We start from the raw sequence: 18,420 nt of genomic DNA, 5'->3' as shown, positions 1-18,420 counted from the left end.
GGTGACCATTCCATTCAGTTCCCCCATCTGCTCGTCCTGCTTCTCTGACCCCTCTCAGGTAGTAACCCCCAGGAGCTCTCCCCTCAAAATCCAGCTGTGACAAACCTACAGATCACAGACTGTCTCGTGGGGATCCTAATGCATGTCATCAAATATTAGGAAACAACTTTCCCAACGGCCCTGCCCTGGATGTAATCTAACTGAACGACCAATGCGTGCAAGCATGCAGGCATGTGGCAAACAGAAAGCCCCTGGTTCCTACGTGGCACCAAATATCCAAGGATAGCCATCGCTTCACCTGACGGGTGAGCGTGGTGGTCATTCTGTCACTGGATCACTGGTGGACAACAGCAACCATGTTACTCCACAACAGCAGATTCCTCTCCCCCCATTCCCTACAGGAAGTTATTGGATATGGCTTGTGGAGAGATTGCCTTGATCTGCCGCCACCTCATTTCAGCCAGTCGCTTCATGTTGCTAAGGCTCCACCAGCACCAACCTGCCTGTTGTTTCACCAACCCCTGGCTGTGTCTCACCTCTGAGATCCTTGACAGATGCAATTCCGCCTGCATGGAAGAGACTCCTATTTTGCTAGAGCAACATCTGCACCCTTCTTTGGCTGAACTTGGCCCCTTAGCAATGGCATGTTCCAGGGGAATCGGTCATCTCACACACACAGACAGTAAAGGGATACACATGCTGCAGAAAGTCTAAGAAAATAAAATATCTGATTGAAAGCTGATAAACTGGTTGTAGGTTGGCCCCAACGTTGTGAAATTGTACCAGTAACACACCATTCATCTGTCGTGGCCAAGTGGCTATCCAGAAAACTGTGAGCGTGGTTAGAAGCCACAAGTCACTCAAAAAAACCAAAGCAGTTGTAAAGGTAATATCTGATGCTCTTTTGGCAGCAGGTCTGTGTATAATCTAACGTTACTGAAGGATGGAATTAAATCAGGACAACACAAGAAAAGATGTGCTTTGGAGGAGTAGAGGCAAGGGGCAGGGAGAGCGAGAGATGCATCCTTTTAAACAAAGTCTGGAAACACAGGAAGAGCAGACTATTGAGAAGCACAGCACGGAAAGATGAGGTGTGAATGTTGTCTGTCACTAGGACAGGAATGGTTTTATCACAGAGGCCCGAGGTTGACGCCCACATCTTTTTTTTTTCTTTTGAGACAGGGTTTCTCGGTGTAGCCCTGGCTGTCCTGGACCTCACTCTGTAGACCAGGCTGGCCTCAAACTCAGAAATCTGCCTGCCTCTGCCTCCTGAGTGCTGGGATTGTAGGCATGCGCCACCACTGCCCGGCCTACGCCAACATCTTATTTTAACATGAGTTCATACTCATGAATGGGTTCAACGCTCGACTCAATCAATAGTTGACTTAGAATTGCTTCCCCAGGCCCCTATGCGCTCTCAGATCTTTCCATCTGGGTCTTACTCTCAATCACTCTATCTCACTGACAGTTAGCAGGCAGCCTCTATAACTATTCTTATAGACAAACCCCAAGATCTATTGATATTTGTAGCCCTGAGAGAAATGATACATTGATGTAAATACAAATTTGAATTCCAATAGGCAAACTCAGATTTGACTTAAAAAAAAAAAAAACAACTTTTATAACCATTAAGTGATATCTCATGATGAAACTCACCAGAGGGCCAGAGGTGACATTTTCCTACTGCGTGCTCACTGTATCATGAGTTCCTCAGGGCTGATTTGTCAACAGGGGTGAGCACCCCCTGTTCTGCAGATGAGGAATCAGAGACTGGGAGCTCAACTTCTCAGTCAGGAAGTAGAGGAGGGATGAGGAGAATCGATAACACTCACGCCTTACAAGCACTAGGACATGAGTTCAAACCCCAGAGTCTGTGTAAACAAGACTTTCAGATGCACTTGTAACCCTAGGTGCAGGGCAGTGAAAACAAGCAGAACCTGGATCCTTGATGGCCAGACAGCTTGTCTGCGTTGGTGAGGTCTAGCCAGTGAAAGAGACACTTGTCTCAAAAAACAAACAACAAAAAGATAGATAGGTAGGTAGATAAATAGATAGGTAGATAGGTAGATAGATAGATAGATAGATAGATAGATAGATAGATGAGGGATAGATGGTAGATAGATGATAAGTAGATTGATAGAATGATAGATAGATAGATAGATAGATAGATAGATAGATAGATAGATAGATAGATAGATAGAATATAGATAGGTAGATGAATAGATGAATAGATAAATAGATGAATAGGTAAATAGATTAGATAGATACCTGACTCCATATGAATAATGCCAAGGTTGTCCCCTGCTCTATACAGCTCTGAATTAAGACCTGCATGTACAACCCAGAAGAGAAGGAGGGAGGAAGGGAATGAAGAAGAAGGGGAGAGAGCAAGGGTGAGGAAGGAGAAAATGAAGGAGGTAAAGGAAGCAGCAAAGGAGGAGTGCATTATTGAGGTGCAGCATTATTGAGGTGCAGCGTCAGAGCGCCCAACACAAACTCACAGCATCCTGTGGAGATAAGCATGTTCACAATCCGATCACCATATAGTTCAATATGTGTGTCTCCATGTCCTGTCTATTGCTGCGATGAAACCATGGTCAAAAGCAACTGAGGGAGGAAAGAAATTCATTTGCCTTCTATGTTTCCATCCTGGTCTAACAATCAGGAAAGTCAGACCAGGAAGTCAAGGCAGGAGCTGATGCGGAGGCAAGGGAGGATTGCTCCTTACTGCCTTGCTTTCATGGCTTGCTCAGCCTGCACCCAGAACCACCAGCCCAGGGTGACCCTTTCATCAATCATCAATCAAGAAAATGCCCTACAGACTTGCCTATGGGCAAACCTGATGTGGAGGCATTTTCTCAACTGTGTGTGTTTCCCTCTTCCTAGATGCCTCTGACTTGTCTCAAGCCAGGTTTTGAAAAAGACAGACAGACAGACAAAACAGAATATATAACCGATACTAGAAAACTAGTGGTGAGGGTGGGGTGGGAGTGGATCTTCGGCCACTGTATTCTGTGAGGACTTTTGGGGAAAAGTAAAGCTGAATTCAGAAAGCAAAGGATGAGCAGAATTTCAGATTACTGTAGGAGGAGAGGGATGGGTAGATGGATGGATAGATAGATAGATAGATAGATAGATAGATAGATAGATAGATAGATATGACAACACCTGTGGCAAGACCAAAACTGACAGCATGAAGATGCACACTCTGATGCTAACTTTCTCTCAACCATCAGAGTCCTCGGGGACTTAATTGGCTGTGTGAGCCGTTCATCATGGGAACATTAGGGGGACCTCACAGTGTGGTGTTTCATTGGGTTTCTGGAGTGGATGGACTGGTAGAGTCGGCAGGCAGCCTTTCTTCCAGTTGTCTGAGATCTGTGCTGTGCCTCCATCTCTAATGATCTGGATACAGTCTTTCTCTTGTAAAAGTTACTGACGTCTAATCGTCTCTGCCCAACCCCACTCTTGCCTCTTCAATGTGGTGTGTCGGCATTGGCAGGAACACTATGGATTCCTTGAGAGGCTTCTCTGTGTTGCTCATCAGTCTTATTTGGAAGACTTGACTCTCTAACCTGCCTGGGATGCTCCCAGATCTGATGGGAACACCTTTTGGCTTCACCTCTCAGCCTCTCAGCCTCTCCGCCTCTCTCCTCTACTTCCGCCACACTACCTGAAACATTGCAGAGAAATACCCCCTCCTGTCTTTCTTCAGAGCTTTTGAGCAAACATAACATACAAACATACACTGCCTCCGGTCCTTCTCTCTCCTTTCCTTTATGCCACATTGTCTTTCACTTGTGGCTTCTGATGGCAGGGATATTTTTGCTGATTGCTGCTGCCTTCAGATATAAGAGTTACCTACTTTGACTGGGTATATACCCTTCTGAGAAGTGCACAGTGTAACATTCTAAGTGATGCTTATTATCTGGTGACAGTTTTCCTTCTCCATAGACACGAAGTCCGCCTGAACAGATCAATACCGTTCTACATACACCTGATCCTCCAGAAGTAGCCTGGTGACTCAATCATACGAGGTGCTCTGTGAAGATGTGTTGGTTACTGAATGAGGGCAAAGACGGAGAAAAGGCTGTGAGAGCCAAATAATGGAGTCTGGTGGGTTGGAAATCAAGGAGTCCACTGATGTGAGGGTTTGAAACAGATGGAGAAAATAACACTCTGGAGGAAGTCTCCAGGGATTTGGGAGTCCCGGGGAGCTTTGGTACAGTGGCCACAGCTTCTGTACCAGGCTGCGTGTGGCTTAGAAGGCTGAGGTGCTGCGGGCAGTCGGGGAAGTCAGCTGCACAACTGTGTGCATCTCGGAGCAGATCAACAGGAGACTGAAGGGAAATTTTCAAACAAGCCTGATGAGATAGACGAGGAGGAACCAGAGCGCAGAGGCCCTAATAAACCAACCTACGAAGTGCAAGATCCATCCACGTGTAGCGCACCATGCTTTGCGTTTTTGAGAAAGGGGCAACGTGACCCAGATAGCAAGCACATCAGGAAACTTAGCCTGATAGCAGCAAATGGAGCTCACTGCAGAGGAAAATGCTGGGCTTGGGAAGACTGCAGCTCTTCTGGGTGAGAGGCTAGGTCCTGGAGGGAGGGACAAATGCAGGCATCCTTCTGAGGATCTGTGTCACCATGGGTAGAAGCCTGGTCCCCAGAATCAGAGCTCTCTAAGTTCAAGTCCCAGCTGGACCATTATTTCTATACTGTTTTCGGCACACTCAGGCTCCTTGTCTGGGTAATGGGACAATTTCTGCACATGAGGGAGGTCACCAGGGAGTCTCAGGAAAAGAGCTGTTTAGCAAAGAGCCTAGTGACAGCCACTGATCAGCCAGCATCAAGTGAGACAGGCAGGGCAGCCTAACAGTGAACCAGGGAGGGCATGACATTTCCTGAGAAGTCTTCCTGTTGCCAGAAGATAGCCACCTACATTGTGAAGAGTTAACTCCCTCCGACTCCTGCCTCCTGCCTTTTTATAACCCACTTCTGGCTTCTGCTCTGGACTCATGCCAGAGCCACTCTCTGCTGGCTCACTCAGGTCCCTTATTCTTCAAACTGCTGGAGGCTGTTCTAAACTTCTGCCTTCGACACTTGGTTGCAGCCTACTCCTGCGCCCCAGTGCCACCCCCTAAGGCGATGCTAAACACTCTGTACCCATGACAAACACTCAGTACCTAAATTCACCACCTTTCCTCTTCCTGAGAGACATCAGAGAGAGAGGCTGAGAGCAAGTACAGTGTGAGGCTTAACACAGTAAGGGTTAACAGAGAGTGATTCTTTTTTTTTTCTCTCCGAGGATAGGTAATAGCATGAGATTCCGAAATTAAGCGCAGCAGGAGGGAGGGGGTGGGGGGAGCGCTACATGGATTTCATACAGTATCACAGGTCTTGGCAATAAAGCACTTTAAAAAACGCCTTGTGTTGCTAATTCCTCACACAATCTCCTTTTATTTCCAAAGCATCTCGCAGGGCTGGAGCCCCGAGATGCACGTCAATGTTAATATTACACTGCTTGGATTAGAGCCATTTTTGTGCTGAGATTCCTGCTAGGTTTAGAAGATGTGGTACCTTTTTCCTTCTCCTCCCTGTACATTTTTTTCTAGCTGGAATGAATGGCTTCCTCTTCTGGTGGGACTGGTATCACTTCTATGAGCACCACCTTGGTGGGCATCTTTCCTTTAATATCTATGGATCCCATGTCATTGGGAATAACTCCTTTGGATGGGTTTCAGGTTCCCTCTGACCTCACCACCAGGACAGTCCCCACCCCACCCCCCTTCACTCATCCACTGAGTCCTTGGCCAAATAGTTATCAAATAGTTCCACCTACTCTCTGGACCACTGTGAATTTGCATAATAGTACAAGACAACATTCAGTTAGCCACAGAGCAAGGCTTGGTTGCAGAGGGAACCATCCTCCTCTTACTACACATGGAGACCATAATCCATACACAGTGAAAGAATCAATGTACGCCTACCTTCTAGCACAATATGCACTCTTCTCACATGACATCTCTGGCCAGCATATATATGTGTTTTTCTAGCTGGTGGGGAAGCCCTGTCAGTTGCTCAGTAGGTATTGGTTGAATGCCATGATCACATGGCGACCAGAACAAACAAGGCTCCCATCTTTCTGGAGCCACAGCTATTCTGGGGCTAAGAAACACAGTACCTAAGGTTTGATCCTGTCTCTCCCCCAGTGCTTTGTTTACTTGTAAAAACCACATTGGTCTAACTAAAATCCACACATATCTCTTTTCCACACTTAGCTCCTTTGCAGCATCTTTTTGTCCCCAGAAAAACAGGGAACCTTTTAGCCATGGTTCCAGTCACCCATGGCAGCTAAGGTCTGAAATGTCAGAGAACTCCAGGAAACAAACAAGCAATTCAGAACTTTACAAACGAAGAGCATGTTGAAAAGCATGAGGGAATCTTCCAGCTCCTCAGCATCCCTATGCCTGGGAAGAACAACAGTTTCCTCTGCAGGATCTGCTCTGTGAATGCCTCCCCGGCTGCCACCCCCTATCTCCCCCTGCCCCCCCCCCCCGGCCAGCTAGTCACTCAGCCAGCTTGGTTAGCAAACGATCACAGCAGCGTCATGGTACTCATGTCCAAATGACCCTTATGATAAAATCACCCAATACTATGGCACAGTGCCTGTGTCCTTCGCCTTGCTTCGTCTCATCACGAGAAGGGTGTGCACACACAGTAAGGAGTCTCCAGAGAGCCCACATCCACACTCAGCATCTTATAACCGTTGTTCCATTTTGTTACTGGTTACTATTGGTACCTACTAGGCCTTATTTAAGGATAAATTTCCTCATAGTTAGGTCCATACAGAGGAAAACAGAGGTGGGCTCAGATCTATCACAGTTTCAGGCATCTGGGGGATCTTAGACTGTGTCTGCCATAGATAAAGGGAGATGGGTCAAAGTCTCTAGTGTTTTACACATATCACACATATCACTCTCCCATTCTTTCATTAGTTCATTTAAACAATGCAGGGAGAGAGCCCTGTGAAAGAACACTTGCATAGCTAGCATGCACAGGCCGAGTTTGACCCCAGCACTACAGAAGAAAACAAGCAAACAAATATCTTTAAATACCTACTAGGTCCCTGAGACTGTACCAAGTGTTTGGAATATAAAGCAGTCCGGCCTCTGGTCTTCAACAGACTATTAAGCACTGTAGATTTGGTTGTTGGGAAATCCCTTCAAAGCTAAATGTGACATGGTCACCACCTTTGCCTGGCTCCGGGTCACTGCCTCTCTTTGTCAGGTTCTCCCACTCTGGCTTCAGCCATACTAATGTTCTATATGTGCAAAATCACTAAATCACTTTTACATTTTAAATTCGGAACTAAGAGACCATAAAGGGGCATGTTTCTAGTCACCCAACAGTCAGCCTTGTGCTATCTCACCAATACCCCTATTCTCTGAGTGCCTTATTTATGTTCCATAATCTACACGTGCAACTTACTACCAACCCAGGCAAATCAAAATGTTACCTACCACAGGATCTCAAACCTTTAAGTACCAAAGAATCAACAGTTACACTTGGTAAAACCAGAGGATTTAAGGTCTGTGTGGGGAGTGGAGCACAAAAGACTCGATTTTTAACACTATGCCCCAGAAAGCGTTCCAGGGGATGACTGAGCAACCAAAAGGTGCTGTCCTTCCTTTTGTGGTCAGCATTTATGTATAAAGAATTGCTAGCTACAGGCATAAAACAACTCTTAGTAAGTAAATCCAATGTGAATCCAGGTGTTCCCTGAGTGTTTGGGGTTGATGTGTGGAATGGGTGATTCATAATGATAACCAGTGTTCTGCTTTCATTTCTGTCACTGTGATAAATACTCTGACAAAAGGTAACATAGAAAGGAAAGGGCCCATTCGTTACATTGTTTCAGGGAAGCCAAGACCGGAGCCCTTGCACCTAGTCACTTCACACCCACAGTCCAAAGCAGAGAAGTAACATCCTTGCTTATCTGCTGTTTGTATACAGCTGGGTTTCTTCCCTCTCCTAGTAGAGCATCCAGCTCGTGGGTGTGGCCCACAGTGGGCTGGGTCTTCCTACACCAATTAAATCAAGGCAATCCAGCAGAGGCGTGTCCACAGCCTAAGCCTCACTCCTTCAGCCTCGCTGCTGCCCACGTGATTCAAGATTGCAGCAAACTGATGGTTAAAACCAATGAGTACAAACAGTCTTTACAAATTACCGCTCACTCCTGGCTTCCCACTGCATTTCCCATCTGATCCTCCACGATGTGGGATAGTCAGGAAGCCATTGCTAGCACTCCCATCTTACAGAGGTCAGACCCTCGAGTCAGCATCTAATAGACCAAAGTCCGGTGATGACACTCCTGCCGATGGCAGCTGTGGGAGGTGGGCAGATCACGTGACCACGCCAATCTGTGGCTCACATGTGGAAAGGGGCAGATATACAACGGATAGGAGTTACACAAGGTTATCTATGTGAAGCATCCCGCATCCACCAGAACATGATAAAAAGCCCCAGAGATGTTAATCCGGCCACTTCACATCATGCAAAGCTGCCTTTGTAAGGTCCAAGACTCTGTTCTCCTGCTCATGAGTAAGCCTTCTGTTCTGTGTCCTTTCTGTTCTAGGCATTATAATGGTGCCAAGGAGGCAAGCCCATAGCCTAGGGAGCATAACTTCTTTTGTTACCTCTGGTTTGGTTTTTTGGTTTGTTTGTTTGTTTTTTGCTTTTCTTTTTTCCTGAGACTGTGTCTTACATATCCCAGGCTAGCTACTAACTTGCTGTGGAGCCAAGGTCATGCTCGAAATTCTGACTTTCTTGCCTCTGTATCACACTATTACTAAGGTGCACCTCCATGCCTGAGTCATGCCATGCTGGGAACAGCACCCACAGCTTCGTGCATGCTGGGCAAGCACCCTATCAATTGAGCCACATCCCCAGCCCACAGGGGAAGGTTTTTTTTTCACCATATAGTTTCAAACTGGGCAGAATGTATCCACCATACCTTTCATTTCCAGGAATATTTACACAATGCTGAAAGGACAGTGGTGCCATGAGAATAAGTACTTTGTAAAGCAAAAGCTAAGAAAAGCCAGCACATGCTAACATGTAAAGGGAGCTGGAATTCAGAATACCTGGGTACCCGATGAGGTCCCTACAAATAAAGAATGGCTTCCTCATGTTTCTTTAGCAATAGAGATGTTTGTTTGGTTTTGGTTTTGTCTTTTGTTTTTCAAGACAAGGTTTCTCTGTGTTGTAGCCCTGGCTGTCCTGGAACTTACTCTGTAGATCAGGCTGGCCTGGAACTCAGAAATCCACCTGTCTCTGCCTCCCAAGTGCTGGGGTTAAAGGCGTGCATTACCACTGCCTGACTAGCAGTAGAGATATTTACATACATAAAATGATCACTTAACTTCCTGGTTGAAGCAGAAAAGATGCCACATCCTGTGGGAGCCAAGGTTGACAATGCTGTCTGTGAATGAGTCAAGAAGAAAGTTCAAGACAGAATTGTAAAAGACATTATGCACTTGTTCAAAAATAGTTCTAGTGCAAGAGCGAATTAATGAGACGGATCCTGCCAGACACTATGAATGGGTGCCAGCACCGGAGAAGAACACCACACATCACAAGAGCTTACAGGCAAACCCCAGGCTGCCCGATACTACACATAAAACAACCCTGGTTCTCTACTGACACAAATGAGACGATGAGAGTCTGCATCAGTTCTAAATCACCCACGTAGAAGTAACAGCAACAACACAGGGCATGTACCCAGGCCCACCCAGAAAATAATTAAATGGGCAGGGAGAAGAGGGTGCTGGGGATGGCTCAGTCTATAAAATGTTTGCTGGACAAGCATAAGGACCTGAATTTGGAGCCCCAATGCCTAAGCCAAAAGCCAGGCACAGCAGCATGCATCTGTGACTCAAGTGTTAAAGACAGGTGGGATCCAGTCTAGCCAATCAGTAACCCCAGGTTCAGTGAGAGATGGCGTCTCAATATATAAGAGGAAGACTAAAGAAGACATCGGCATCAATATCTCCCTCCACTGCATATACCACCTGAACACCCATGAATATGTGTGTGTGTGTGTGTAAACATACATGCATGAGCGAACACACACACACACACACAAGATTCAAATCAGTATCTTAGAAAAGACATCATCTGAGCACTGTTAAATCCTCCTATCCTCTCCAATGGTGACGTCCATCTGCATTTTTAAGCAGAGACCCACAGTAACCCATAATCACTCACTGTTGGGAAAAAAAATGATGTCAAAACTTCACAATAAGCAGTCAATACCCTGGGCACAGATTCCCTAGAGAGGTCCCTGTCTGAGGAATGTGTCAAAAATTAGCTCTCTTTTCCTGCCTCCCAGCCTCTGCAGAATCTGAAGCTATCTCCATGCCATTTTCCCACAGTACAACATAGAACCACCTTAAAAAAATCTGTGGCAGAAAACAATATATTGGAAACCACCTAAAAAAATCACAGGCCAGGTGAGAGAGAGCCTGGTGCCCACAACTTTTCTCTGGTAATCACAAAGGCAACCCTTTGCATTATATCACCAAGGGTTACCTGGATAGTTGAGTCTAAGTGGTGTGGTCTCCACCCTCCATCACTGCCTCCCACCCTGCCTCCACACCCAACAGCGCTCCCCCATGCTCCCCACCCCATCCCCACTCTCAACAGTGCCCTCTCTCCCACCCCCACACAGCAACAACTCAATTCTCAGTCTTATAAATGCCTTTTCTCAGATGTTGTTCTCCCAGTGGGAAAAAGAATGAAGTGAGGCCTGACCACCAACTCCTCCACAGTTTCTTTTAATTTAAAGTTACAACAGGAGGGAAGAAAAGAGACTTCCTATTAAGGGACAAGTCCCTGAAGGGGCTCTTAGCTGACAATCGAAGGGCTGTTCATGGCAGCGATCAAATCTAACGCAACAAAGTGCTGGTGGCTCTGTGTCTCATCCCAGCAGGGGCTGGTGCTGAGGGCCACTTGAGTTCAGCACTTTGTGGCGCTTGTAAGTTGGTTTAGGATCAGTCACGCAGGGGAGCAAAGACTTCAGGAGGTGTTTGAGGCTTGAGATAAAATGCAGCCTGGAGTCCATTGCTGCTCCACTGAACAGAAAGCCTACAGAGGTAAGGAAATGAGAGTTCCCTCTCTGGTACTTTGTTGGGAGTTACCAGAGGATGGTCAAGGTCAGGTGGTCTCTCTGCTCTGGTGTGTGGAGTCAAAGGGTACCGACTGAAACAGGAGGAAGAAATAGACTTTTAAAAGGTAAGCCTGAGGACTCCCTTGCAGGAACACGGCTTTCCAGTTATGCGAAATAGCCCTTGTTTAAATACACCCAGGACCATCTGATACAATGTATCCATCCACACCTGGTTGTTGCATTTTGAGTGTGTTTGAAAGGAGCAATGTATTTTTTGAGCTTTCCTTCTGTGCTATGCACAGCACAGTGTCTTATGGGTGCACAGCCTCATTTAGCCCTGACTAGGAAGTATCCTGCTCATTTTACAAAGGATGAATAAAAAAGTCCAGGAAGCTCAAAGAACTGCCCCTCTTCCCCCATGGTTTCTGGTGGTGGTGGTGTTTTGTTAGCTTGTTGGTGGCTGATCCACCTGACTGGACCTGGAGCTATTAAGGCCAGGGCTGTGTCACATCCATCTAATGGACCCTTTTGCAGCCCTGTGGCTATGTACCACTAAGCACAGAGGCCCGACCTGGACTCCTCCCTGATAGAAGAACACAGTGGGAGCTTCAGGCCCCTCACAGTGCAGTCCTTCCAGACAGTGGACTCCTCTACAGATGTTTCTATTTTCGTAGCCAAACCACCCTTGAGCTACGCTAGTCAGCTGAACTTCTTCCTCATCAGCCTCCCACATCTGTTCTCCTCTGTGCATTCATACCTATCTGCTGTCAGAAAAGTGTGCAGAGAGACCTACGGTTAGAGCCGAGCATTTTTATTTGCCTTTACCTATTTACATAGGATAAAAATGTTAATTAGTTAAGGAACACCTATCTGAATAAAAGATAGAATCAATATCCAGGCCAAATACAATATCTTTAATAAAACCACATTGTAAATGGTCATATAGAGATGCTAACTGGATCAATATTTTAAAGTGTTGATCTCCGCCTTGAGAAAGTGATTTTGTTTTTCAAAACAATCTTACACTCAAGCAAGTAAGTTTAAAGTATAAAATGAAGCCTCGAACATATGTATCATGAGGAACTGGACTGGTTTGGAAGGGAGGGAAGAGCAGGGATGAATTGACAAGACAACCAGCTCAGGGCAGACCGTCTGCTAGAAGTGTCACATTTTTTTCTAGTGCCATCCACAAAACATGCATCTGAGAACATTGCAGGTGCCTGAGTAAATGGTCTAGTGATACGGGGCCTGCTGTGCAAGCATGGGAATGGGAGTTCAGGTCCCCAGCACCCATGTAAAACACCAGGCACAGGCACACATGTCTGTAACTCTAATACGCTGTAGATAGAGACAAGCAAACACCATATCTTAATGAGCAGTCAGGATAGCCCCATCGCTGAGTGTTCAGTTTGGTGAGAGACCCTATCTCCAAAGATAACATGGGAAGGAATCATGGAAGATACCCAACATATCTAGGCTTCGTCTACCCTCCACATACATCTGCATACAGATGCAATGTGCCAGAACACACACGAACACAGGAGAGAAGGAGCATGATAACTTGCTCCTTTGCAGGTTAGAAATCGGCACAGGGCCCTTTAGATTTCTGATCCCCAGATAAGGTTTTGCATGACTCACCCACAGACCTAGATTGAAAAAACTCGACAGTTGAGGGGGCAGCATCTTCTGCTTCCTGGCCCCTTCAAACTTCCCTACCTTTTAAACTTTGCTTACATTCATAGTAAGAGCAAAGTTCCTTGGTTTGTCAGAGAATACCAACTGAATGTCAAGATAGGGTCTACTATGTCCACTGAATTCAGTATTACATAGTGGCACTATTGTCCACTATGGATGACGTCATCAAACCCTGAAGTAGCTAAACAACAGTTGAGCACACAAGGTACACACGTGTCTTTGGGGGTTTTGTTTGTCTGTAAGTTTGGTTGGTTGGCTTTGGTTTAGAACCCTATACATGTTGGGGAATGCATGACTCTATACCGGGAGACATAAATACTACTGGCTCTTCTCAACAAGACATACTACCCCGAGGCTCACTTTTTCCCCCCTCTAGATTTATCACCATGCTGCCTTATTCAAGGTCTTCAGCTGTAAGTGGGACAAACAGTTACCTACAAGGTCTAATTTGGAGGGCACTGGAAACTATCTTTGATTTCTTCCGCTTGCCTTTATCCCTGCAATCTCCACAACAATTTCTCTGAGAAACTGAAAGGTCGTAACAAATGGGGGGAGGGGTGATAATATCATCCAAGCAGAGAATTAAACCATAATGAACTATTTATACCTTTGAATTAATTAGCTTATGAGCCAGAGTTTAAATGGGCCAAATGGGGCAGGAATCTTGGAAGGGCTCATCAAAGCAGCCTGGACTGCGGTCAAGGCCCTTCCTGAGTTTTAGGGTCCTCATTAGGAGAGGTTTTTCAAAGGCACCTACATAAAGCAGCTAAAGAGGTAAGGGCTTTCTGAACACAGCTCAAAGCAGATTCCCGCTAATCGTTTTACATTTGACTTTACTCAACTTTAATGCCAGGAACTGAGTGTGATGATGGCGTTTAAGAAGGAGTCCTACAGAAATGTCCCAATGAGGCCTAGCAGCAAGTCCCTAATATACCAGGTGTCTGCTCTCTACCCTTAAGGTCACAGGACAACATCAAAGTTAATAAAAGTCCAATTTTGTTCCAAAGAATGTTTTAAAACTCCATATACTCTTCTGTCCATGGTAATTCCTCAGGCAAGTTAAATCTTGGTTTATTGGAAACCGTTAAGTAACTTCTGCGCATCCCACATCCCCCTCATCCATGGGCGCAAGCCACTATTTCTGTGACACCACACACGGAAAACGAACCCCCAAGACCCTACTCGAACTTGATAGTCATTAACTGTCCCAGTTCCCCCAAGCTCTCCCAGATGGGAAGCGGAATTACAAGACTGATCATAATTGGATTAAGACCCATAATTCTTTAATTCATTCATCAAATCGAGGCATTCGGAACAGTTTATTTACAGAGTTGTTTAGACAGTTTTGTGTGGTGTTTCTGAAGATAAACCAAAATGCCTCTCTGAAATAAGTTTCAGAGCCCAAATCATTAACATATGAGTCTCAAATGGAGACAATTTACAAACGGGTGTTTTAAAACATTCTTTGGAACAAAATTGGACTTTTATTTTATTAACTATCTACAAATCTAAACTCAGGATATAGTTTATACTTCCTGTGAAACCGATAAGCACTTTCTTTGCCTCTTATATAAATTTACATTACCTAAACCAAAATAAAAGCAAACAAACAAACAACAGCAACAACAAGAGCCCCTGTGTGAGAGCACATTTATTTCAGGCCTAGACAAAGAGTTTCCCTGTTCCTCTCAGAACTCTAAGTATATGCCATCCCCTAACACTAGAGTTGATCAGGTACTGGGTGAAACACACTGGCTCTACCAAATCTCATCAGCCGAATCCAACAGTAGAATTCTGTTAGCTCTTTGAAATCCTGGGTTTCCAGAAATCTCAAACCAGAGTTTTCTCCTGGTTTCCCCTCTTGGGTTTGCTGACTGTACCTTGAAGGCCCCGACTGTTTATCGCTCAGTGGAAGGATGACACTTTTAACAGAGGACACATTCTTGTATGCATAAGCATTGTGTCGTATTCTTAACTGTGTTTTATAAGAAAACATTTCTACAAGAGGTCACATTCCTTTCTTTGGAAAAAGGAAAATTTGACATTTTAAACTTATGCCTTACTTCAACAAGAACCCCTGTCCCCAACCCCACAACAAAAAAGTTGTCATACCTGGCTAAGAAGTTCAATTCACTCCTTTCATGCGATACCTTGCCTGTATGCTTGCTGCATACAGAGTCTTAGAGTCTGTGCAAAGTCTATACATTTTCTCTTTTACGGGACCGTACGTCAGTCTAAACAGGATGTGTGTCTACATGTATAAGCCTAAGGTAGCATGAACTAACTGCTATACTTCAAGAGCCTCCTGGTGATTTACTAACTGAGCTTGGCAGATGTGAGTCCTTTATGTGTGTAACATGCATCCAGCCAGGACTGTTTAAACGCAACAACAAAACTAATTCAGTGCTTCTGTCTTAAGAGCGAAAGCGTTCTCCAAGCGCTAGAAGCTTATACTGTTTTAGAGTAGCTCAAAACTACCCATCCAAACAGGGTACAGAAAGGAAAAAAAATTAAAACGGAGAGCAAACAGAGAATGTGGAGAACATGATAAGCAGACTACTGGAAAGAAAGAGAGGAAGAAAAAAGAAAGTCTCTCCAGGATGCTGCTATATAATTAACACAAATAACTAAATAATTATGCATATCCCTTCCCACCCCCACAATTAAATGTTTTTAAACAACCCTGGTGATGAAAGATCCACCTTTTAGGCAAACAAAGCAATCCCTGGCAGTTTGAGGATTTGAGACTGGATTGCGTCAGTTTTTAAGTGATGCCTGCGATTTTTATCTCCTAGAGTTCTGAGGAGGAAAGAGTTGATGGCATAATTTCCAAGAGATTTTTGCACAGTGCCCAGGAGAACTTTCGATGTAAGCGCTTAATGTTTTAAATCACTCTGGCTGAATTTATCTAGGCTTTGGCCTGGGAGCTATATTTAAATCAGGAAGAAGCCCCCCCTGGAAGCCGGGCTCCCTGTATCTGCTTCTGAGAACAGATTCCTTCCCTATCTGCGCAAACAGCCATCCTCAGACAGCCGGATTCCTTTAAAATGAGACAGATCAAAATTTAGTGGTTCTGTACAGTATGAAATTGTCCTCCTTTTAAATGCTATAAAAGTCAGACTTTGGGGGGAATGAACATTTCCGTATACTTTAAAAAACCATCTGGCCCTTAACCTAATCACTCGTGGCCATCAAGCCCCCCCAAACTCTGCTCTTTTTCTCTTGTCTATAAATCTCCCACCAGTATTTCACTCTGTGTGTGTGTGTGTGTGTGTGCGTGTGTGTGCTCGAGCGTGCTACTAGGAGCCATTATTTATGAACACCAAGAAAACAAATCACTGCTGTCTTTTCTGCTTGCCGATTCCCACACTTATTACCCCAAATCCCACAGATTTCCCTCAGTCTTGCCCTTGACTGTAGAGCCCTGCTGAGCAGAAAAGATTCTCTGGGGAAATCTGTCCCCGTGCCCTTTCTTAAGAAACTCCTCTTGATATCTGGATACTGTGAACATCTCAACTGGGTTAGAATAAATTTCCAAACTTTTGTGAGGCAGGAAAGCCAGTGGCCACCCAGAGTATCCCCAGTGACCAGCCCTGAAAGTATGGCTCTGCAGTAACACACGTTTCCTCATTTTGACCTGCTTCAGCTTATTAGGGAAGACTGGAAATGAATTCACATTCCTCACTCTTAGGCACTGAAACCAAACAGTTTATTAATATATTCACTTTGCAAGATGACTATTAGAATATGAGAACTATGCCCTGTGGATCTGAGGCCAGTCGATAACTCCAAAAACTGCTGTTTTCAAATGCACACATTTCCTAATCCAACTTGCTTTCCACCTTGTGACCTCTGTCCCCTACTTCTTGCTACCTACCATAGCTATGAAGAGCAAGCAGAGAGGGACACAGCACGTGAGTAGTTTATACTTTGCCCAGAGTGAGGGGCGGGGGGGGGGGGAGGGGGAGAGAGAGAGAGAGAGAGAGAGAGAGAGAGAGAGAGAGAGAGAGAGAGAGAGAGAGAGAGAGAGAGAGAGAAAGTTGCAATCAAATGAACTCTTCCGGTCTCTGAAATGTCTCAAATCCATAAGGATGAGACTTATTTCTGAAATTCCGAGAGGGACTGAAGACCGATAGAAGGAAAAAGAGATTGCAGAAAACGAAACAAAAAGACAGAAGAGCTGGGGTGAAGGTGACGGGTAGGCTGAGAGAGCTCTTTCTATTTCAGACAAGAGCAGGGATTTTGTCCAAGTTCGAGGGTCTGTCGCTGGAAAAGCACAAGGCTAGCCCAGGGCTGATACCCTCCTGCGCCGCTTGCCTCCCCGCAGCTCGCATCTCCGCCACCACTTATAAAACAATACCGGCAACAGGACACGGGCTCCTCCAACAGCAGCACAGATAAAGTTGGCCGGGTCCCGTGGATCGCAGCCCCCTCCCTCCCGGAAGGGGGGTGACAGCGCCCCCCGCAGCCTCCCCCGCAGCCGGGCCCAGCCCCCTCCCGGGACTTGAACAAACTCCCGCGCCCCCTCCCTGGGGCTGCGCGGCTCTCCAGCTGGAGCAGGGAGCCTTGGAGGGTTGCCCGCCACCGGCACCTCCACAGCGGGACGCGCCACAAAGTTAAAACGCTGCGGTTCACGCACCTTACCGGGTCTGGTTAATCGCTCCTCTGACGCGGGATGCGCAGCAGCGGGCGGGGGCCTCCGAGGACCCTGGAGACGGGATGGGGCGGCTCGCCTTTTGCACTCTGTGTGTGTCTGTGTCGGGGTGTGTTTGTGTGGGGTGTGCGCGCGCGTGTGTGTGTGTGCGCGCCTGTCCCTCTCTCTCTTTCTCTCTCTCTCTCTCTCTTCCACCCCCCCACCCCAACCTCTGGCTCCCTCTCTCGCTCTCTCTTGCTCTCTCTCTCTCCCTCTCCCTCTCAAGGACGAAGTAAAATCCCTCAGCTGGTCATGAGGCGGCTTCGGAGACAACACAATGCTGGTGGAAATAAATAACAAAAGGCGAAAAAGACAAGTGGGAACAATGGGGGAGGCGAGGGCAGCGCTCCAGCCGCCGGTGACCGTGGCCGGCGCGCGCCCCGGGGTGCGGCGGAGCGGGGGCGGCGCGGGGCGGGCGCCCGGATCGCTGCAGGTCGTCCCCCCACCCCCCAACCCAGGGTCTACCCTGACCTCCTGCCTGCGGCCGCGCGCCGGCATCCGAAGCCAGGGAGACCCTGTCAAGATCCTCCCGCTCTGCTGCAACCCAACTGGCTTGTAAATAACGCACCGATCGCCCACACCGTGCAGGAATTTTTTTTTTCCCCTTTAATCTGCCCTATGCTTAAAGGAGCGATCAGACGAAATGGCAGGAGTGGAAGGAGGAGGATTAGGAGGGGGGAGCTCGCTTCTATCCCTGCGCGATCGTGTCTGGTCAAGTCCCCTTTGTCAACTTCTTCGCCCTGCTCGCCCCCACCCTGTCCCTCCTGCGCCCACCCCCCATGTGCAAACAGGCTTGCACCGTATGCTTGGGGGACCTTCTAGGTGGTCAGCAGACCCTGGCTGGAGCGTCACTGGAAGGCTC

At 46.5% G+C, this 18,420-nt stretch overlaps 1 protein-coding gene across 5 annotated transcripts in view; it reads right to left on the bottom strand.

The window, feature by feature from the left end:
- The window catches only part of Sox5 (SRY-box transcription factor 5), a 944,504-nt gene extending 926,614 nt beyond the window's left edge, over positions 1-17,890 (bottom strand). For 4 of the 5 annotated variants that reach the window (XM_085839787.1, XM_085839784.1, XM_085839788.1 and 1 more), the window contains exon 1: positions 17,505-17,890. The gene's annotated coding sequence lies outside the window, so the exon portion shown is untranslated. The remainder of the gene's footprint in view (positions 1-17,504) is intronic. The other variant, XM_085839789.1, reaches the window with a different exon arrangement.
- Between the last annotated feature and the right edge of the window lie 530 nt (positions 17,891-18,420).

The sequence above is a fragment of the Mus caroli genome, unplaced genomic scaffold, assembly GCF_978045245.1.
Source record: "Mus caroli unplaced genomic scaffold, Mus_caroli_1 scaffold_7, whole genome shotgun sequence".
Classification (NCBI taxonomy): Eukaryota; Metazoa; Chordata; class Mammalia; order Rodentia; family Muridae; genus Mus; species Mus caroli.
Note: the sequence above shows the minus strand (reverse complement) of the source record. Positions and strands in the feature narration are given on the sequence as shown.